This window comes from Phoca vitulina, unplaced genomic scaffold (genome assembly GCF_004348235.1).
Source record: "Phoca vitulina isolate PV1807 unplaced genomic scaffold, GSC_HSeal_1.0 scaffold7, whole genome shotgun sequence".
Taxonomy (NCBI): domain Eukaryota; kingdom Metazoa; phylum Chordata; class Mammalia; order Carnivora; family Phocidae; genus Phoca; species Phoca vitulina.
Window position 1 is genome coordinate 19,562,625 of NW_022589710.1, and position 24,609 is coordinate 19,587,233.

Consider the following 24,609-nt stretch of genomic DNA (forward strand, 5'->3'; position numbering starts at 1 on the left):
TCAATTTCCTTAGTGGTTATAGGTCTGTTCAGGTTTTCTCTTTCTTCCTGGTTCAGTTGTGGTAGTTTATACATCTCAGGAATTCATCCATTTCTTCCAGATTATCTAATTTGCTGGCATATAGTTGCTCATTATATGTTCTTATAATTGTTTGTATTTCTTTGGTGTTGGTTGTGATCTCTCCTCTTTCATTCATGATTTTATTTATTTGGGTCCTTTCTCTTTCCTCTTTGATAAGTCTGGCCAGGGGTTTATCAATCTTGTTAATTCTTTCAAAGAAACAGCTCCTAGTTTCATTGATTAGGTCCCTGGCAGTTGGTACTGCCTCTTCTTTTTTTTGAGGTGATTTTTTTCCATCTTGTCATTTTGTCCAGAGGACATAGATGAATGAGAGAACAAAATGCTAACAGAGTAACAACGACCCCAGAAAAATATACACTAAACAATCAGAAGAGACCTGAAACCAGGGGAAAAGAAAGGGAAAGAAAGAAAAAAGAAAAAGAAAAAGATTTAAAAAAAAAAGAATATGATCAAATATAATCAGGCTGGTGCATAGATCAGTGCCACACACTAGATTTTGGGCATATTTTGGTCTGTTAGAAGAAAGTGCCTCCCAAAATTTTAAAGAAAGAAAAACTTATATATGTACAAAAATAAGGATAAATACAATGAAGGGATGGAATATGACTGTAAAGGTGAAAAGTATAAGAGATTTTATAAAAGGAATTGATAAGATGAGAAGTTGGTTGAAAAAAGAGAGAAGAGGAATTAAAAAAAAAGGGGGGGAGAGAATGTGGTCAGGCAGAGACTAGAACAAAGCCATACACTAGAGATTTAGGGTATATTTTGGTCTGTTAGAAGAAACTGTATCCCAAAATTTTAAAAAGAGAACAACTTATATATATACCAAAAATAAGGTTAACTACTATGAAGGGATAGAATATGAGTCTAAAAATGAAAAATAAAGAAGATTTTTTAAAAAGGGATTGATAAGATGTTGGTTGAAAAAGGGAAAAAGAAAAATTCAAAAAAAAAAAAGAAAGAAAAAGAAAATTTTAAAAATTAACTTTGAAAGACTAAAGAATCAGCGGGAAAAAAAGCCATGGATTCTATGTGCAGTATTCCCCTAGCTCTGGAGGTCTGCCGTTTTCATTGATCGGTAAACTTGGTCTTGGCTGGCTGTTCTGGCTGATCTTCTGGGGGAGGGGCCTGTCACAGTGATTCTCAAACATCTTTGCCAGAGGCAGAATTGCCCCGCCCTTGCCGGTCCGGGCTAAGTAATCTGCTGGGGTTTGCTCTCAGGAGCTTTTGTTCCCTGCAAGCTTTCCCTACAGCTTTGGAGGACAAGAGTGAAAATGGCGGCCTCCCAATCTCCGCCCAGAGGAGCTGAGAACTCAGGGCCCCACTCCTCAGTGAGCCCCCAGAGAAAAGCAGTCAATCACTCCCGTCTCCCCGGTCTCCGGCTGCACTCCGTGCTCACCCCGCCTGTGACTGAGCATTTCTATCTCTGGCACACAACCCCGTTTGGAGTCTCCAAACCCAGCAGATCCCTGCAGTGTGCTCCTGTGCTGCTCCTCCTGGGGGAGGAAGGGGAGTCTCCCCAGATCTGCCACTTGTTGGGTCCCTGCTGGAGGAGCAGTGGTCCGACTGTGCTGCGGATCATGGTTTATGGCAACCCTGAGCTGAGAGCCCACTCCTCGGCTCCATCTCTACAGCCGGCTTCCCCGCTCCGATACCTGGGAGCTCTGCCGCACTCAGTCACCCCCGGTCTTTCTGTGACCCCGAGGGTCCTGAGACCACACTGTTCCAGGGAAGGTTCCACTCCCCACTTAGCCACTGGAGTGACGTCCCTCAGCGGAGCAGACTTCAAAAAGTTCCAATTTTGTGCTCCGTGGTTCTATCGCTTGCTGGTCGCAGCTGATGGAGGCCCCCTTCCCGCCATCTATCTTCCCGAATATCACCTTGGATTCACTTCTCCACACGTCCTACCTTCCAGAAAGTGGTTGCTTTTCTGTTCAGAGAGTTGCTGCTATTCTTTTCTTGGATCTCCTGTTGAGTTCGTAGGTGTTCAGAATGGTTTGATCCCTATCTAGCTGAATTCCTGGGACCAGATGAAATTTAGGTCTCCTACTCCTCCACCATCTTGCTCCTCCCCCAGGAGAATAATTTGGCAACAAAAAAAACTAACAAAGGGCTGGTAGACAAAATATGCAAAACATTTACACAAGTCAATAAGAGAAAGACAACCCAAGTCTTTAATGGGCAAGAGACTTTAATAGGCAATTCACATAGAGGAAATCTTAATGGCCAATATAAGCATATGAAAAAGTCCTCATTAAAATAATTTAAAAAGATATTAAAACCACAATAAGATATCACTACACATCCACTAGAAGTGGCTAAAATGGAAAAGACTGACAAAACCAAGTTTTGGCAAGGATGTGTAATCAGAGGAGGTCTATAGATTTCAGATTGGTATAACCAATTTGAAAATCCATTTGCCATTATCACCCAAAGTTGAAGATAAACACCCAGCAACTTCTCCTCCTAGGTATACACCCAATACAAATGTGCACATTTGTGCACAACAGCACATACATATACAGGAATATCTACAGCAGCATTATTTGTACAAGCCCCAAAGTGGAAATAAATCAAATGCCCATCAATATGTAAACCATGTACATTTCCTTCAATGACATACTCTACTGCAATAAAAATGAGTGAGCTACAATTCAAGAAACATAAACGAACCAAATAAACATAATACTGATCACAGAAGCTATACCAAAGGTCTACATGTTATATAATTGATTTATACAAAATTCAAAAGCAAGCACAGCAAAAGTCAAGTATTTGGGGATGAATATTTAGATTATAGTTGGCAAAGGCCAAGGGGGTTTCTAGGGTGCTGGTACTACTCTATTTTTGACCTAAGGGGTGATTACACAGAGTTTTTATCTTAAAATGACTCATTAAGCTGTATCTATATTTTATGCATTTCTCGTACTCATGTTATAGTTTATAATTAAAAAGACTAGAAAAAAGAGCTACTACTTTCCTTCCATATTTGGATAATAGTGTTATATTTACCACCCTGCTACAATAATTTATTCTATAGTCTACTACATCTTTCATATGGTTATTCTAGCTATGACTTCTTGCCTGTCTTACTCTAGGACAAGCTTTTAAGAAATGCAAAATTTTCTATCACTGTATCCATCTAAATAATTCTCAGTAATCCAACCCAACTGTATGTTAATATTTAAATGTCTAAACATCACCATGGTGTTACCAATTGACTTTTTAGTCTCTGCATACACAAGGAATATTTTTTTGCAATCAGATTGGACTTTATTGTTCATGGAAGGAATAAAACTAAAATATCACTTTGAAAATTTTCTAAGAAAAGAAGGTAGAAAATTGACCATTACATTCCTAAATTCAGCTAATTTCCCTTGCTCAGGTAATATGTGTAAACCCCAGGCTCCTATCCATATCATTTTTATGTAATCCCAGAAAATTCCCCAAATCAACTCATGGAAATTTTTGGTATTTAGCTGACTTTTTCATTGGCAAAATATATCACAAAGGAACTACTTTCAACCACAAAGTTTAGTCATGTTCTTCTGTTTTATTAGTTTCCTGAGGCTGCCATAAAACAGTGTCACACACTTAGTGGCCTAAAACAACAGAAACTCATTCTCTCACAGTTCTGGACACCTGATGTCTAAAAGCAAGGTGTCCTCAGAGGCGCACTCCATCCAGAGGCTCTAAAGGAAAAACCTTTCTTACTTCTTCCAGGTTCTCATGTCCTTCAACATTCCTTGGTTTCCTTAGCTTATCATCCCATCACTCCAATCTCTGCCTCCCTCGTCTTCATATCACCCTCTCCTTTGTATGTCTGTGTCTTCTCCTTTTCTGTCTCTTATAAGGACATACGTCATTGAAAGTAGGGTCCATTGAGGTAATCTAGGATGATTTTATCTCAGGTTTTTAACTTATTGCATCTATAAAGACCCATTTTCCAAATATGATCATTTTCACTGGTATGGAATGGAGACCACCATTCATCTCACTAAACCTGTTACTGCTGGAAAAGGTCATCAAGAGGACATAATCAACAGTTGACCCACAAGCTAAGCCCTGCAATCTGAGATTCCTCACCTCCTCCCCTGTGCTTGTAACATACATTCTGTCCACCATTCCCACAGAAAGAACCAGTTTTAAGGACATAGCCTTGAGAGAGTAAGATGCTGAGACCATCTGGAAGTATACATGACTGAACCCTATTAAGGCCTCTATATAAATTTCTAAGATTCTGGCAGAGATCTACTCATCTTGTAGCTACCCTAGAAAAGCCTCATAAGTAAATTCTCTTGCTTATTTATTAAACCTGCTACCTAACAGTCTGGAGTGACCTACCACTTTCTTCTATCTCTCCTTGCCCTCCATATATGGGGGCCAGTTTCATATTTCACCTGGGGAAACTCCCAAGGTTAAGCCAACAGTAATGCATGGGGGGGGGGGGGAATTATAAAAAGAAAAATAAAAGGATACAAGAATAATAGAAGTTTTGGGCACAGTTTTGGATGGCATCCCACAATTAAATTCCTAACAAAAGTGTATACATTACATATCCATTTTCATACTCCACACAGTTAATCACAAACTCCTAGGAGAACAGTAACTAGGTTTTATTCAATTTTGAATCACAATACCTAACATAGTACTCTTGACATAGTAAACAGAAAATAGAAAGTTAACACATATCATATAAAATAATTCTGTAGCTACTTAAGGACCACTAGTGGTACCTAGACTCAGAATTGGCTTTCATACCAGCTTTAACATAAGGAAACAGAATTGCCATTTTTTCCCTATCTGAAGCCTAAAAATCAAGCATTATATTAGTATCTGACAACAAAAAAAAAATGATACCTGGGGAGAGAAAGAAAGAAGTAGATAACAAAATAGGCATAGATATGTTTGTTATGGGGAACTTAAAGAAGTAAAGAGAGAAACTGATGGAGCTCTAGTCAAAGTATTCTGACATGCCCTAAGATGCTTTTACAAAAAGCCCATACAAATAGCACTAAAGGTATAAACCTCGGAGAAAAGAATGAAGACCCTCAAGGCATTGTCCATAAGGTAGAAGAAAAAATTGTCTTGATACGGGTAAGATTGGGATGACATCTTGGAAAAAGTAAACAGCCCACCTACACACAACTTCTCAAGGGAAAAAGAAATTATAATGCAAAAATATGAAATTACTGTCAAAAGTATATAAAACCAAGTCTATAAGTTGTGAAATAGAAGTTATAGATCTGTTCTGAGATGATAAAAAGTATACTTCTTTTAATAAAAATTCAAAACATGATCATTTTGTTATCACTCAAGTGCCAATCACTATCCAGTTTGTATTGTGCATGCTTACCTGCCCACAGAAAAGTGTGTATGTGCATGTGCACACATGAACACTGATGCATGAACAAAATCATTTTACTCTGTTTCAGTTGCTTGATATTCTGGTCCAGATCAGCTGTAGCTTCTTCCTTGCTATGTGTAACTATCTGAAAATTATGTCAACACAGAACTTGTTATCATTTTTAGAAAAATTCATTCAAGATTACCTGGTGAGTTATAAAGGATAAAATCTGCATAAAAAATATTCTATCACCATCAAAAAACTTAATCTTCTGGTAAAGATTAAGAACTAAATGCACTTATCTACCTCTCAATCTCTAGAATTCCAATGAAATTATAGTAAAAAATAAATACAAATGACAAAATCCTAGGAGCACTAATAATAGGAAAGAGAACTATTTCCTATTATAACTGAGTAGAGATCTTAATGATTTTTCTAGAAGATGGAAAGAGAAAGCAGCAACCTAGAAAGTTCACAGGTTAGCCTGCTATAAAGGGGGTCCCTGGTTCATCTAAGTGAGCCCATATGAGACCCAAGAGCCAAGCCAGGAGGTAAAGGGAATGGTAATGGAAAGAGAGCAGAAATCTGCAAGATTTCTAAGTCCGTCTATAGAATTACTCCTCTCCTGCTTTCCCTCTCTCCTCCCCAAACACTCCAGCCCTCTCCCTGGAGGTGTTGTTTACTTCCTTTCATAAGCCAAGATATCTGTTCTAAAGAAACCAATCTTTAGGGGTGCCTGGGTGGCTCAGTCAGTTAAGCATCTGCCTTCGGCTCAGGTCATGATCTCAGAGTCCTGGGATTGAGCCCCGCACCAGGCTCCCTGCTCAGTGGGGAGCCTGCTTCTCTCTCTCCCTCTGCCTGTCTCCCTGTTCCACTTCTCACTCTCTCTCTCTCAAATAAATAAATAAATAAATAAATAAATAAATAAATAAATAGCATAACATAACATAATCTTTAAAAAAGAAGAAACCAATCTTCTATCTCTGTTCCATTATAATAAATCTCTTATCCTTTTGGAAATGGTCCCTACATGTGTCCTGCAGACTGCTCCTCTCTAATACAAAGAACACATGGTCAGCACTTCCAGACTTAATCTACACCTTCTCCATAAATATGTATACACAATCAAGAATCTCCAGTACTTTGAGAAAAATGCACAAAAGCAAAAAACTAAGGCAAACAACAAAACAATCGGCCCAATGATAATTGATAATTCAGAAAAATAGAAAACTTAATTTTTATCCTAATTAAGATTCTAAGGATGGAAAACATATTGTATACAAAAGATTAGAATAGGTTGCTTCCATGTCTTGGCAGAGACAGAAAAGTACCATACGATTTTATTCATATGTGGAATCTAAAAAAACAAAAAAACAAATTCATAGATATTGAGAACAGATTGGTAATTGTCAGAGGCAAGGCAGGGTGGCAGGGACATATAGTGGGGTAGGCAAAATGGGGAAAGGGGTTCAAAAGATATAAACTTCCAATGATAAAATAAATATGTACAACATGGTGACTATGGTTAATAATACTGTATTGCATATCTGAAAGCTGCTGAAAGAATATATCTTAAAAGTTATCATCATAAGAAAAAAATTGTAACTGTGTGGTTATGTATGTTAACTAAGACATATTGTGATCATTTCACAATACATACAAACATCAAATCATTATGTTGTACGCCTGAGGCTAATATGTTTTATGTCAATTATATCTCAATTTAAAAAATATATATTAGAATAGGGTTCTATGCCAATGGAGCAATCAGAGAATTTTTTAAATTGCCTTGGAAAGCTAAATGTGTTTATTGAATTATTTTAAAATCCAATAGCAGAGCTGGAAGGTGAAATTGAAAAATTGGAAAAGGAAAACATGAAAGAAAAGGCGAAGAGACAGACCAGTGCTTCTCAAAATTAATGTGCATACAAATCACCTGGAGATCATGTTAAAATACAAATTCTGATTCCATAGATGTGGGATTCTGCATTTCTAACTAGCTCCCAAATGATGCCATTGTTGCTGGTCCACAGCCCACATTTTGAGTAGTAAAGACTTAGGTGTTTAGAAAATTTCAGAGCAACCAAAACAATTTTTTTTTAATAATAAGCAGTCCTAAGAGTGAAGTCTGGTAGAGTCCAGTGTCAGTCTCAAACCACCATTTGAAAGAGTTAAAAAAGGAACTCAGAGTTTCCCATCTCCTGACCAGGGTGGAGTCCCCTTTCCATGTTCTCCTTCCTGCTCTTTTCTGGCTCAGGGCTTGTTCCTCTTCAGTTTCTTTCCTCTTCAGACCAATTCAGGGAATCATAATTAACTCAGTACTTTGTCTTGCTTAGGAAGACAAAGTTAATAATTATAGTAGTAAGACTAAGTCATAGTAACCTGTACCAAATTACCTCTCATTTACTGTACAATATAACCGGGAATATTCTGTTTTTAAACGTAAACATTTTGAATGTGGCTCTATGAAAAGAAAGACAATCATAACAGTATTCTGACATTGATTCTCCTCTTGCTCCCAAAGTGATATAGTCACAGAAATATTTTTTAACTCTTCTAAACAGGAGTAAAGTCACTCTGTTCATGAAGCTACATAGTTTGAATTTATAGATTTTGGACTATATTGTATGCATTATTGGCTGTTTTTAAAGAATTTCTGAAGATTAAGGAAACATACTTTAGCAAATGATACTTGAAGATTCAGGTAGCTGGCAAATCAAGAGCTTTGCTATCCTTGTTTTGCAAATTTATCTTTTGTTTAAAATGTCTATTACATACTAATGTTTCAGGATTGAATTTATCTTTTTTTAAAAGCTCTTTATCACATACTAATTGTTAAATGAAATCTTTCTAAAGAGTTTCAAACTAAAACTATTTACCACTTTCTTTGTCCCCTAAAGTAGAAGCAATTAATACTTTATATTTATCATTGAGGGAAACAAGTGTTTATAAAACCTTTTGAGAAAAAAAATGGAGGATTTATGCAAAAAAATTCTCTCTAGATACTTTTACATTTTTTAAATTGCCTTCTTGGAGGAAAATATAAATTCTGATCCTCAAAAATGTTCCTGGCAACTCGGGAAGTAGAGGATAAAAATTGTGTTTATCAGTAGAACATCGTAATATTTAGAAATATTTAAAGTCAATTATACCATTTTATACATAATAAAACTAAATTTAAAGGGACAATTATGGGAGATGAAGGAAATTCAGAACTTTTTAAATGGAATGACCTACTATATGAGGGAAGGGCCTAACTTATGCAAAGTTTTACAGACTTGACATAAACATTTCCTAGAATTTTTATTTTAGTAGAAATAGTGAAAAACTCAAGTTTCCCTAAGATTGTATCAGTCTAATCCATCCTGGCCATTCATTTATTCAGTAGCATGGTATTACAATAATACCCTTTCTGTTAATTATCTATATTGCATAATTCTTTGATCTGGTCACTCACTATAACAAATGCTAAGTGCTGTCCACTCTATAACCAAAAGGAGCCACAGTGGCTTTGATAGTTCATGGAGGATTCAGTAGTATTGTTGATACTTTTTACATCAGCTGAGAAATAGATAATGTGCTATTGATCTAATCTTACCTATTAGACTGTTGTGCTTTTATGAATATGCTATATTTCACATTCCAAACTTTAATTAATAGGTCCTAAAACTTTCTGCCATAGTTATAACTGGACATTGTCAGTACCCTGCCCATAACCTCTTACCTTTCCCACTTAAGCACAATTAACTTGATTTCTAACTGAAGATCTGATAATCTTCTCTGGACACTGAAGTCCACTTTACCCACCCATACTGTAGGCCAGAAGTGTTGGGGAATTCATGACCCTCTGGCCTCAGAAATTCTGAACCAATGATGGAAGGAAGTTGGTATATTTCCTCTAGTGAGATACCCCTGAGGCATGTGCTTACACCAGCCAAAGAGTTTCCCCAGTGGGGTTCAGTCCAATTACCCACAGTGGTCACTGGCTTGACTGTATATACTTTTCTGGCTGCATTCCCTTCTCTGTCTCAGTTTCCCCAAACCTCTACCAGTATTTCCTGCATTTCCAAATAAACCACTTGCACATGAGTCCTTGTCTTGGCATCTGCTTTTGATAGAACCAACCCAGCAGATCCAAAGGTACCTCTGGTACCCAGAATCCATAAGGAAACCCTGTATATTCCCTGGCCAACCTCAATAGGACAAACACAGTATAGACTCCTATGATTCTAGAGCAATGCTATGCTGTCTGCAGCAAAAAACTGTTCTCTGTTAGAAAGGCAGTTCCCAGCATGTACTGAGCCCTAATAGAGTCTGAGTGCCTAACCAGGGTACATCAAGCCACTATGCAACTGGAGATGCTCATAATGAGCTTAGAATTGCCAGCCACTAAGTGATATGATCAAAATGACACAGCAGCAACTCATCACCTGATGGAAAAGATACTTTCAGGATCAGACCTGAGCAGGTCTAAAAGGTACAAGTAAGTTACTCAAACAAGTGGCCCAGACCTTCATGTTACCTAGCTCTGTTGCAGTGATTCTAATCTCTCAACTCATACCTTTGTGGGGTCCCTTATGACCAGCTAATTAATGAAGGAGAGGGAAAATCTGAGCTTGATTCACAAATTAATCAGCCTGATTTATTAGTTCTTGCCAGAACTATTGCTGCCACAGTATAGTCCCCCTCAGGAGTGACCCTGAAAATGGTGAATGGAAATACCTTCTGTGGGCTCAACCCGGAGAATGGGTTTTAATGAATATGTTGGGAAGCTTTGGGTTCAATGACAGGAAGCATCAGAAAGGCTGGAGGCACTAAAAATAAACTTTTCTAAGTTATGGACTGAATTCTTGTATCCTTCCCCCAAAATTCATATGTTGAAATCTTAACCCCAGTGTGAGTGGTGGCAAAACCTTTGTGAAGTGATTGGGTATGCTTATAAAGAGACCCCAGCGAGCTCCCTAGCCCTTTCTACCATGTAAGGATACAGTGAAAACTTGGCTATCTATGAACCAGGAAGTGGACTCTCACCAGCTAGGGAATCTGCCAGCACCTTGATCTTAGACTTCTCAGTCTTCAGAAATGTGAGAAATAAATGTTTATTGTTTAAGCCACCAAGTCTATGGTATTTTTGTTAGAACAGTCCAAATGTACTAAGACAAACTCTTTATAATGTCTCTTACAGCCAGGCCAAACTATCTCAGCTGAGAGCCACTGATCTAAAAGATGCAGTAGACAAAATAGGATCTGAATACAGACATTCCTTAGGGGCCACAACATTCCATCACCCAGTCAGAAAAAGTCTTATGTGGGACTTATCTACACATAGCAAAGAGCACAAAACTAAATTTTAAAACAGTCCCTGTCCATGAAGAACTCCTGCATTAAAATCCCCATCATCCTCCATTATCCAGCATTATCTATGAATGATCATTCTGGAAACACTCGTTTTTTTAATTCTATTTTAAAAACTGGAACTTCCAGAACTATAAGGTATAGGTGAGTGTAAACATATGCACATAGTGCATCCACACACAGAAAGGCTGTTCGAATCTCTGACTTGTCATTTCTGGATTTCTTCTAAGACTGTTAGAGTACATGATATAAAATCCCTCACAGTCACTGTTATTATCATCTTTGTTTCTGATCTCCCCCTCTCTTCTCTCTCCCCTTTTTTTCTTTTATCACCTGTCACTTGTCCTGTGACTCGGATTTCACACAGGAAAGTCTGCCTTTTACTAACACTGCTGTCCTGCAGAGCCTCCTCACCTTCTGTTTAGACAGAGAATGGACTAAATCATTACTGTACCATGGTTTCAATTGTCCTCACTCATTGTACAAATGGATTTGGACTATTTTTCCAAATAAAGACACTTTTATTTTTTATTTTCCTTACTTCTGGGCTCAGTGCCACTCAGACGTTTGAGGGTACCAGATAACCAAAATTTATTGTAAATAAATGTAATGATTCTAAGTTTGTTTATCATAGTTCCAACAGTGGTGAATTTACAAGTCTATGCTTTCAAGAGTAGATATAAGAATGGTCTTCTGATGCACATATTTTGCTTCTGCAGAATCATTTTTCTATGCCCTATTTCTATTCAGGTTGCTGACAAGACACTTTGATTTAGTCATTTGTTTAATGAGTATTTGCCAAGTTTCTGTTATCTCTGAAGCTCCCTACTAGGCATTAACAATATAAAGATAAGGGACGCCTGGGTGGCTCAGTCGTTAAGCGTCTGCCTTCGGCTCAGGTCATGATCCTAGGGTCCTGGGATCGAGTCCCACATCGGGCTCCCTGCTCCGCGAGGAGCCTGCTTCTCCCTCTGCCTCTGTCTCTCATGAATAAATAAATAAAATCTTTAAAAAAAAAAAAAAAAAATATAAAGATAAATAAGATACAGTCCCTCTTCTCAAGGAACCCAGAGTCTAAGGAGGAAACAAGCAAGTACACAACTGGTTTGTATTCAATTTGATAAATACTGTAGCAAAAACAAGCACAAGGCACGGTGGGACGGCAGAGGAGGGAAGATTTAACTCTGCCTGGTGGGATATGGAAAGTCCTTATACGAAGTGTGACATCTGAGTTATATCCTGAAGGGTGGGTAGAAGTTTGCCAGGCCAAAGACCTACAAATTGGATACTAAAGAAACTACAAGTGGCAAGGCATAGAAGATCAACGTAACAACATATCTAGGGAATTAGGTACTTATAATTAAGTGAAGGAAATAAGGTTGGAAGGAATGGAAGAGTACAACCCAGAATGACCTATGTGTATCTTGCTAAAGACTGGCCTGTAACCTGAGATGCTAAATGGAAAGCCATTGAAGGACTTCATGCATGGAAGTAGCATGATCAGATTTGCACTTTACAAAATCACTCTGACCATGCTAAACAAAAAATGGGAGAAAGGTAAGAGGAAAAACCAGATGACTAGCCAAGAGAAATAAAAAGAGCCCAACTTCAGCAGTGGTCAGGGTATAGGAGCAGGGAGCACAGGAGAGAGACTAGAGAGACATTTAGGAGATAAAATAAATAGGATCAGATGATTAATCTGTATGTGGAGGACAAAGAGGAAAGGGAGACGGGAAAGCAAAAGAGAAGAGTCAAGCATAATACCAAGGTTTGCAGCATCAAATGGATGATGGCAGTGGCTTCACTGGGTTAAAAGATAGAGAGAAAAGGGAAAAGGTTTGGAGGTCAAGATGAAGAGTCTGGTTTTGGAAATGGTAATGATTTTTTTGCATGTGAGACATGTTATTATTTTTTTGTATTACAAAATTATTTTTTTATTTAAATTTAATTCAATAACATATATTGTATTATTAGTTTCAGAGGTAAAGTTCAGGGATTCATCAGTTGTATATAACACCCAGTGCTCATTACATCACGTGCCCTCCGTAATGCCCATCACCCAGTTACCCCATCCCCTCACCCCAACCCCCAGCAATCCTTAGTTTGTTTCCTATGATTAAGAGTCTTTTATGGTTTGTCTCCCTCTCTAATTTCATCTTGTTTTATTTTTCCCTCCCTTCCCCTATGCTCCTCTGTTTCGTTTCTTAAATTCCACATATGAGTGAAATCATATGATAATTGTCTTTCTGGAAATGGTAAAATTAAATAGCCTGTGGGATACCTCACTGGAGATAAACAGGAGGCCGCTATATATAAGTCAGGATCTCATGGGGCACCTAGGTGGCTCAGTCGTTAAGTGTCTGCCTTCCACTCAGGTCATGATCCCAGGGTCCTGGGATCGAGTCCCGCATCAGGCTCCCTGCCCGGCGGGAAGCCTGCTTCTCCCTCTCCCACTCCCCCTGCTTGTGTTCCCTCTCTCACTGTGTCTCTCTCTCTCAAATAAATAAGTAAAATCTTTTAAAAAAATTTTTAAAAAAGTCAGGATCTCAGGAGAAAGGTCAGAGCTAGAAAGATAAGGCATATGGGTAGTAATTTAAGTAAAACTTCCTCCACAAATCACCACTTGAAATGGAAACCACACACGAAAGTATCACACTCAGAAATTAAGTGTGCATAGAAACCTTCCCAAATGGAGATTAACATTAAGAACCATTCAGTCACTAAGGCAGTTGGCTCTGCCTTCTGATAAAACAAATCAATATACTCTCTCCAAGTGAAACCATGTTATCTTCCTTAACCTTGCTGTTTATCAAAACCAAACCCTTTCTTCTCTTAGATTCTATTCATTTATGCATTAAACATGTATTTGCTAATTAACGTAGCCCAAATATCAATATCCTTATCTGTTTAGCCCTGACCTTTCTCCCGAGATCCTGGGCAAGAGAGATCCTGCCTAGATCTGGGGTACTTCTTTTCAGTCAAAGGTGCATTGTTCTACTCCAGATATTTAATCGTTTACTTAAAAATGAAATAATTATGTCATGGCTTGGAAGAAATGACATTCAAAAATTATAGTCATCCCAACTTTTTAAAATTTTTAAATATGTCCTTTAAACAATAAATGACCTCCAAAAAAAATCAGTACAATGGCCTCCTGATATGGTGAGTATTCTACTTCAGAAAGTATTCATCATCATCTCATTCAAATCCTACAGTTCAGAGATTGGATTTCTTGAAAAAGTAGAAACAAAAAAATAATTTGGTAAAAGTCAAAGCTTCTTCTTGAATCTTACTTCAATATAGTTAGATTTCATAAGACAATGGGTTCTAATCACCTCCTGATTGGTACAGATTTATGCAGAGTTTATGCAAGCATTAATGGACATTAAGAAAATCACTCCATGCATACTGATACGTGATTATGCCTGAAGATATGTAGTCATCCACAGCTGGAAACACACTAAAATAATAAGGCTACAGTTGGAAATGCTGTTTTAATTATGAATATCTTTTCTATTTTTAGATAGTACTGATCTTCACTTACTTATAGTAAAGATACATTATTTTAATTTAAATTTTCATTCTTTAAAATTCATATATATATTTACATATATATATATAGAAAATTAAGATAATATATTACTGACATGTGTAATACATTCCTACATTCAGAAAATTCCTGAGAGGTTTATATTTTCATCTTAAAGAGAAAAAGACTACAGTCACAAATTCATGTGCCTAATTACATTAGATAAGCAGAGTTTAATGTGTTTACTTGATGCAAAAATTGTTATCATGAACATGGAAAGGTTAAGCGACATACTTAGAGGATACACAAAAGTGTATTTTTGTAATTAAAAATAATTTTTAAACGCAATAAAAGACATGGTTTTGATATTATAAAGCTCTGCCTCTAATGATTACTTCAATCTGCCCACTTCTCTCCATCTCCACTATGATTACCTTAATCTTTGCTGCCATAATCTCTGGCCTGGATAACTTCAGTGGCCTAACCTTTTCCTTGCTTCCATAGTTTTCTTCCCCAATCTGTTTTACACACAGCAGGGGAATGAACTTTTTAAAATGTAAATCAAACCATTTTACTCTTCTACTTAAAATCCCTCCATGACTTTGTTCCTCTTGCTGGTTACACTTAAAATATCTAAATCATATGGTCACCCAGTTGGTGGCAATTCATTGAAAGTACAACACATACTATATGATCACCTTCATTTCTTTTCACTTCCCTACACAGGTCTTTTTCTATCCCATGAGCCCATGAACCTATCCTCAATCTGGTCTTAGAGTCTTTGCAACTTACAAGCCAAGAAAGAATATGACCTTAAGGGAATAAAATATGAAGTCACCATAAAAAGTTTAAAAAGTTATGGAATACCTGAAAAGTACAAGCACTAAGAAGTAAAGAGAGGGCACTGAAAATTTCAGAACATAGGCAAGAATATAATTAAAGTTTATTGAGCACTTTTTTAAAGATTTATTTATCCATTTTAGAGAGAGAGAGCAAGTGGGAGTGGGAAGAGAGCAGAGGGAGAGAATCTTCAAGCAGACTCCCTGCTGAGTGAAGAGCTGGACCCATGAGATCATGACCTAAGCCAAAACCAAGAGCCAGACACTTAACCAAATGAGCCACCCAGGCACCCCAATTGAACATTTTAATAAAACATTCCACACACTAGTTATAAAAACAGAAATATCTCTATGTATAAGTGACCTAAATAAGTTGGAATTTACTTATACCCCTAATTTCTCTGGCCAAATTACATTAACCACAGATATCTGGGTGACCACCAAATCTGGAAACACAAATATAGAATAAATAGTTCATTGATATCATATTACAATATACATTAAAATGATGTTATCTATATTTCTGTACACAAAATAGTTTGAACAATTATAGTCTCTACTCTTGCAGAGTCCATGAACTAAAATTAATAACTGTTACAGATAAAAGCATAAAAGTGGTAAGACAATTTAACCAAAATAATTGTTGTATCAAACACATAACTGAAAATTTAAATATAAAAATCTATATATCCAGTCTTCCTTTGAGTAGTAAGAAAGAAGATATGTGCATGATGTAGAATTTTGTCTTAGTTTCTATTCTGAAAATCATTTAGTTACACTTGCCCAGCCTCTCAAGAAATGAGAAATACATATTTATACCATTTACCCATTACTTAGTAGATTTTCAGGTACAAACCTTTCTTTACAACTCCAAGCCTATGTCTAAAAAGTAAAAGTTAGATAAACTTCCTACCTGGTAATTTTAGCCACCTTCACCTTCTCCTTGGAAGAAAAGCAATTAGGTGTTAATTGGATGGTTTTAAGGAAAACCTGCTGAGTTCCAGACAAACTGGATGTGTCGGGTTAGAAAGAGAATGATTGTTCTCATCGATTTAGATTGGACACCTGGTAAGCCCTTTAAAGGACCTCATACCAGTCTCAGAAAAGAGCAGTATGGACTCAAAATGACCAACCAGATATAAAGAATCATGATCATTTCATTATCTGCCAATAGTTTTGTAAAAACTACCAGCATAGAAAATTAAAGGTTTTATTGCTGGACAGATGGGCATGCATGCTGGGAAGCCATATAGCTGGCCCACACAAAACGGATGAACAATTCCTGATTTTCATAACACTGCACTTGAAGACACAGCAATTTTCAGCCTAAGCAATAAGGCGAAGGGAATAGGAAAAACTTCTTTTTAATATTTTCCCAGAGAGTTAAATGTGAGTGTCTAGAGAATTTCCATTTATAGTTAGCTTGGCTCTTCTTGGCATGCCTCCTACCAGGATTCATTATCCCATTCAGCTTCAGGTGCCTCAGGGAGGTGGGAGAGAAGGCCATGTCCACATTGCCTTGATCTCTGCTATCTGTTAATCCTGTCTAACTATGGCAGCAGCTGAATACATTATTACTCCTCTGGGGCTATTTATATTTAATACAAGATGCAAGCAATGGTTTGCAAATCCTGGTCTGGGAAACATTAAAAATATAGTTTCTTTAGATCATATTACCTATGATTATGGTTTAGCAGGTCTGGAGGGAGATGAAGGAACTTGCCAGAAAACAATATTTTAGCTAGTATTCCCAATAAACACACACCCATTCAGGAATCACTACTTAAAAGATCAAAAAGCATCAGAACCCAAAGTAATACATCTCTAATAGTACAACTTAACTCATGAGCAATGGGTATAAAAATTTTGGAAGGGAAATCACACATTAGTTGCTGCCTATCCACCTTTGCAGGAACGCTAACCAGGTTGAGCTATTTTAAATTTCCATCTAGCCAACATCTGACTGCAGAAAGTTTGAACAAAATGACTTTTCCAACCTCACTTCAAGGATTATATGCATTGATGATCCAGTAAACATTTAATAACTGGATTCTGGGAAAAAATGTGTGCGTATGCTTATTATACACTTTGCTGATATAAAAGATAATGTAACATACACAGAATAATAAAATATACAATATTCTTTGTTGTGAATTCCACATACCTATAACTTCAGTGTGAGTTGTTATTTTTTAAAAATCCACTAGGAGCTTTTATAATTCTATTGCCAATAATAGTGTTACAAAATGAGACTGTGAATATACACTTGATTACTATCCAATTTAGCCAAGACATAACTCATATTATTAACAAATTAGTGTAGTTGTGACACAAAATTTGGTTGATAATTTTGTTTACATTAAAATGTTAAGATTGAAGTGAAATGCAAAAGGCCTATGCAAGAACTTTACTCCTCAATGATGCGAGTGATTTCCTGGCTAAATTTGATAATAGTTTGTGAATACTAGAAGCAAATTTCCTCATTTTTTATGCTATTCACAATTTAACAACTACAGACATGACACACTTGAAGTTTAATCAGCATTTAACATTTTCTCCATCACTTTTAAAGCTTAAACAATCAAGGCACTAAATCAAGTCCTAATTTGCACCATTTGCTGATTGCTATGATGTAAAGACTCCCACCTGGCTAATTTGAAGCTACCAACATGATATCACAGAGGGCTAAGTTTGGAAGAGATGTATGGTAGTGTCTTCCACCAGACAATTGATGTGTATAACCTTAGGAGCAGAGATAATGGTTAAAAGTAATTTAAAAAATTAGGAAGTTATGAATTTTGAATATAAATTAATTATAAGCTTATATAATTTAATTTTTAGTAATGGTGTGTTTAATAACTGGTTCTCATAGTTCCTGAAAATTTAACAATTAACTCACAAACCAGTTAGAACCACTGTATGGTGCTTACAGTGTAGAAGTGAGAAGAGGTAAGGCAAAATAGGTTAGAGAGCTCATACTACAGGACGAGGGGAAGAGAAGATAGACTATGTGGAAGGAAAAAATGTAGAAAAAACTTATCTATCTGCAACCTTCACTCTGAGATATTCCCATTTCTTAATTATATAGGTGGCAACTCACTAACAGACTCTTCAAAAGGGCAGAATTCAATTAACATGGTCACTCACCAGAGCACCATCTCTAAAAGCAATGAGCCCATGGTTTTCAACCTTGTTGACCATCAAAATCAGCCTGATTTGTTTTGTTTATATACACACACACACATATATATGCACACATGTATATATACACACATATATACATATATACATACACACACATATCAGGACCACCTAAACCAAAATTTCCTAAGATAAGTCTATGTTGGAAACTACTTTGAAGTTTTAGCCTGGAATCTTTGACATTTAATTGTGTCTATTGATTCACATTAAAGAGTCCATTTCAGAAAGCTCATCTTGAAACTAGGTAACTACCATATCAATTTCAACAAGTATATGAAAAAATCCATTCCTGTGTTTAAATAGGAAACTGTATGCTGCATATTCTTTTTGGAATAAGCTGTAATAATGGGCACCTGGGTGGCTCAGTTGGTTAAGTGCCTGCCTTTGGCTCAGGTCATGATCCCAGGGTCCTAGGATTGGGCCCTGCATCGGGCTCCCTGCTCATCCGGGAGCCTGCCTCTCCCTCTCCCCCTGCCACTCCCCCTGCTTCCCCACCTCTCTCTCTCCCTCAAATAAATAAATAAAATCTTTTTTAAAAAGGAATAAGCTGTAATAAAAAAGAATGTCATTTACAAAATTTCTTGCCTTTTTTTCTAGTATCCAGCCATAAATTCCTCAGGTGTGAAAAATTCATATTTACAATTTTCTGTTGCTTTGCTGTATTTTCAAAATTGGAAAATGAAGAAACAAACTTTGATCTGAGAATATGATGACAGGGATAGAAAACTGTCTATATGGAATGATATTTCAGGTTTGGAAAATCCCATTATTTTAAATGGGATTTACATGGTTATATCCCAAACTACTTTGAAATTCTAACCTAGAATGTTCAACTTTGATGGTGTCTATTTGACTTAAGCTCAGATGACTTACTTTTATAAGTCACTCTTTCAACTCTCAAGTACTTTGAAGTTAAGAAGTAACAACCTAACATTTTAAAGCTTTGAATAAACTTTAACAATTGTCAAGCTAAGTAAAAATTACTTTTTAATAGCAAAACACAAAATTATTTCTGAACAACCTTTATGTGATCAAAACAGTATAAACAGATTTACAAGGATCACATTCTGAACTTGAACTTAGGAATATTAGTAATCATATGATGTTCAATGCTTAGCATTATAATAAAAACATCATATTAGAGCACTTATATTCACTACTTAAATTGCTCATCTTGAATGTTTTCACACTTTAACCATTTCTCTAGTTGGTAGTCTCTCATTAGAGAGGTCAATATTCTCCTGATAACATACAAGCAGTTTTGCTGGAGACCCTCTCTGAGTCTCCATTGACATATGGCTTCTCCTCCCACTCCCACACCATACATTGATGGAGTGTCAGTATTGGTGAGAGTGCCTGGAAGAGCATGAATCACTTTGGATGATAATCATGTAAGTAAAGTTAGTAGCACAACCATAAGGCAATCAGCTGCCCAGTTTAGGGTTCAATTATCCATTTGCCCTTGAATTAACACTCAATTTTACAGACACATGGTTAATTCTACCACGAGGACATGGGCAGAAAACTGGGGCACAAACCATAAAATGTCGCTATCTATCCACAATACTAACTTTCCACTTACCATTTCATTTTTGTTCACTTACTTCTGTTTATTGCTTACAAAACCTTCTCATCAATATATTAGTCAGATACCACCTAATGTTCTTTGGCACTTATTACAGTTCCCATTAAGCTAAAATTCTAAAATAGCTTTTTAAATACTGGATTTTTATCTTTGCCGATGTGAAATGGTAAAACCTTTATCCATTCATTGCATCAAAAACTTGATTTCCCTAGATGCTAAATCATTAATCTTGTCTGGATGTATTTCAAGATCAAAGCTCCCATTTTAATAAATTTACATGACAACCAACAATAAATCCTCAGATGCCCACCTTTTTGGATCACAACCTGACTAAATCCTTCATCTGAAGCTGATCCTACACTACTTCTGGATTTGGAAACAAAGAACATATTTAGGGAATTAGATTTAGATAGAGACAGCAAGAAATCTTCCTTTTACATATTTTTCCTTTTTCTGAGCCCATGCAAAAAATTTAGCTCTGCAGGTTAACAGAAAACATGGATGTTATTATACACAGAGAGCTTTGTTCCCTCTGGCTCTCTTCAAAATATCTAAGACCAGGGCCTCAAAGAATTTTCTATAACGGAACTTTGCTGCCACCAACTGAACACATTCACCCAATGCAAGTGGACTTTTTTTTTTCCAAATTAGTGCTGGAAAGAAAGATGAAGGAAAGATCAAATATTCTCTGGCCCAGATCCCAAACCATAGCCAAAACTCCATTTCTAATCCATTTCTAATCAGTAATACCACCAGAGCAATGGCAGCCCTCTCTTCCTTCCTAGACCAATTTATATTAATATCAAATTTCTCCTTTGTATGTAAGCAAAGGGCACTTGTTTTATTCATACTAACAAGCATAAATCAAAGGCTTTGTGTCAGGAGTGTCATGTCATGAAATGATGACATTGAACTGATCAGTGAGCTGGGCTAAATGGGTTATCAGGTCAGAAAAGCAAACTCTTCTAGCCACATTCTCACTAGTGAATCCTTATTTTTAAAAAATGCACCAAAGTCTCTACAAGTGACTAATTTCTTCTCTCTGGGTCAGATCCACAGCCCTCCCTTAAAGAGATAGATGTCATTTAGTCAGGTGGTCCCAGATCTTAGCAACACATAGATTCACAGGTAACATACAAACTCTAAGATCCCTCCCAAGACCTACCAATCAGAACCTCTCAGAAGACAGTTTGGGCAACAGAAGATCCCAATTCACAGCTAGAATTGAGAATCATCAGCATAGCCCTATTCCCACATTTTCTGGATGGGGGAGCAGGCTCAGAAAAGTAAAAGCAGTCCACCAAACTGTGTACAGGCTCTCAAGGAAAACCCTAAGAAGGCCTGGAGCCCTGGGTTTAGAGAGTGTAGTACCTGAGCTCACCAGAGAAGTTTAACCTATATGGAAACACCTCGAGCATGTTGACCTTTGCCATATGCTTTGTTCTCTTGAAGAGCTCCACGTAAGCAAGATGAAAATGCTGTTTTGGCCAAGAGAACAGTCCTTCAAAAATAATAAGGAGAATAGCTCCAGTTTATTTTCACTTTATACCTGCCCCATTCAGTCTGAAATTTTGCCTGGAATCTTATGGGAGCTGAAAATATCTTTACCATGAGTCAAATATGACCTACTTTGTTAATTCCCATGACACTAATATTTTCCGCTGACATAGCCCACATATGTAATGTTTTAGGTTAAATTAATATATATTTGTAGTTTTTCATGTATTTGGCTTAATATTTATAGTACATAAAAGGAAAGAACTTAAAACATGGTATAATATTTGTTACTACAATTCTGTAATTTTTTTTACCTTCCTCCTGGGAGGTTTCATTTTAGGTTTCTTTTAATGTCTTATGAAAAAGTTTTATCCACCACTGCCCCCCGCAACTCTACCAGCCCTGTCCCCATACATTAGCCTTAGATCACCAGACATAACTTTCCTTTGAGGCTCACCCTGCCTCATCTACCATTTTTTAAAGATTTATTTATTTATTTTAGAGAGAGAGCACTCAAGAGTGGGGGGAGGGGCAGAGGGTGAGAAAGAATCCTCAAGCAGCCTCCCCACTGAGTGAGGAGCCTGATGCAGGGCTCCATACCAGGATCCTGAGATCATGACCTGAGCTGAAGTAAGGAGCTACCCAGGCACCCCTGGTTCATCTACCTTCTTGCTTAGTGGTAACCTTAACATGCTCTCCTAGTGAGCACCCAATAATCCTTGGAATTAAATGGGCACTGCTGCCCCCACTTGATTAAGATGGCACCAATTCTTGACAATAAGAAGCTGGTTTTACACAACACAGCTTTCTCTTCTCAGAAATCCAATTTGCATTGATTAATGGGGGGTAGGGGAGAAGCAAGCAAGACAGAGATTAGTAGTGGGAATGGTTGAAACCATCATGAGTGACAGCTATAAATCTATAAAAAACAAGACTCCTCACCAGAAATCTATTAGGATCAAGGAAATAGGACATTTTCTGAAAGTGCCTAACCCAAAGGAACGAAATGGTCAGGAGACAAGCTGCTTTCAGTTAACAAAGACTCAGTAGTTGGAGGGGTATAGGGCTATGAGTAACTCTGCTTTGGTACCCAAAGTATGAAGAAGTATAAAGCTAAAAGCAAAAGCATTTTTTATTCCTGCTCTTATCAGAATACAGAATGGATTCCAGAATTCTGAGGACCCTGGAGAACACCAATATGATTCTGCCCCCTGAAGGGCTTCAGAATGTCAGTGGAAGACAGAGAAATCCAACAGATATGGTACCAGAGGACAGATCAAAAGAAAAGGCCAAACCAAAAAAAAAGGAGTTAAAAACAGGGGCCATGCAATCATTGGAAAGACTAGGAGTAGACACAGATTCCCGTTATTAACTTAGAAGCCATTTTTACAGGGATGAAGGTGGTGAAATTACAGATAAAACTATTGAGTACCAATTAGGTTTCAGGCACTAGTGATTGAAATGAGTGGGTTCCACCCCCAAGATATTTCATTCCACCTCCCATTTGTTATATATCTCTTGGAAATATAACACTATGCCTTCCTCCTCAGTCCTGATATGCACTTACTATCACAAACTAAAAGTTTCCATAAGAAGTTGTTAGCTGGGGGAAGGGAGGGGAGAGGCAATATCTTGGCTAATTATTGTCATAAAGAATAAATAATATTAAATCTAAATCTATTATATTTATCAGATATTGTCCTCTAATTAAATAAATAATACCAAAATAATCCTATCCAATAACCCACTCCTATAAGAATATATTTTATAGCCAACTCATCCTGGTAAAGCCAATAATACAGATTTTTATAAAAACTCAGTCTTCTAAGAGATCATACTGCAATTCTATTATAGCAAGGTAATACTTGGCCTTGACTATTTGCAGGCTGAAGTAATATCTTTGATGCTTTAAGGTATAAAAATTCAGTTAACAACCAAAAACTTGTCTAAGCTTTTGAAGTTGTAAAATTCTTTCTTTTATAGAAAAAAAAATGTGGTCTTCCCACTAGTGTCTTTGATCTACATTACCAGGGTTAGAATTGCATTTCACTAAAAAAGCACAGAGAAACAAAAAATTAGTTGTGTTCATCTGGACAGTAAATGACCATATATAACATCTGCACTGACTTCTCAGTCCCTCGAGTCCCATGAAGATGTACTTGGCCAACAGCAGGCTGCTCCAAGTGGGCTTGACAGGTCTGTGGGGCCTGCCACTGTTAGTTCTCCTACCCTATCTATTGTAGTCAGCTGCTGATTGGTATCATGTGGGAAAGTCTGCCAGCCACAGACAGCAGTATCATTGTACTAGGACACTTCTCTGCTGTTATAAAAATTCTCATGCACATTTGATCTTGAAAGAAAGTTTATTAGAAGTTTATTAGAAGTGCATCTTCTAGAGTTCCATTATATGGAACCTATGACCTACCTTTGTGGTCCCTATGACCCATCGGTAAAGTAGGAAAGCCCACGGTAGAACAAAAACATAAACATCAACATTTTCAAAATAGAATGTCAGCACTGTTAACTAAAATATTTTAACTAACCAATTCATCATCAAGATTTCAAGAATTTTGTGAAAATTTCTAACATGATTTCATTATAATCTAATAACTGCCACACACAACTGGTGGTACAGGAACAGAATTCCTCAGAGATAAAGCCTATGAAACCCAAACTCAAGGTACTTCCATTTCAGTGATTATCAATAATTCACTGTAATATAAAGTCTACATTAAATTACATAAAGACACATACCAAGTACCTAAGAAATATGACTACAGAAGATGACGTGTCTATCATTGATACATTCTCATTGATGCATTTCTATTATTGTAAGGTATATCTTGTAGTCCCAACAATTCCACCTGTACACTGTACCCCAATGTAAAACTAGCAACCTCAAACATTTACCTGAATCATTCGGATCCTTATAAATATATAATATCTCAGCTCATAATTGGTGAGTAATAAGTTAGCCTTTTGTTTAAGCAGAGTGGCCCATCTCAGTTTGGAAATTTGAGTGCTGCAAGTAATTCTTGGTACCCAAAACTGTCTCCCTAATTTAAAAAACTTCAATCTCTGAAATTTCACATCCAGGAACTCATCTTTTGTTCCATTTCTAAATGGAAAATATTTCCCAAAAGTTTACATATTTTATTATCTTACACTAAAATCA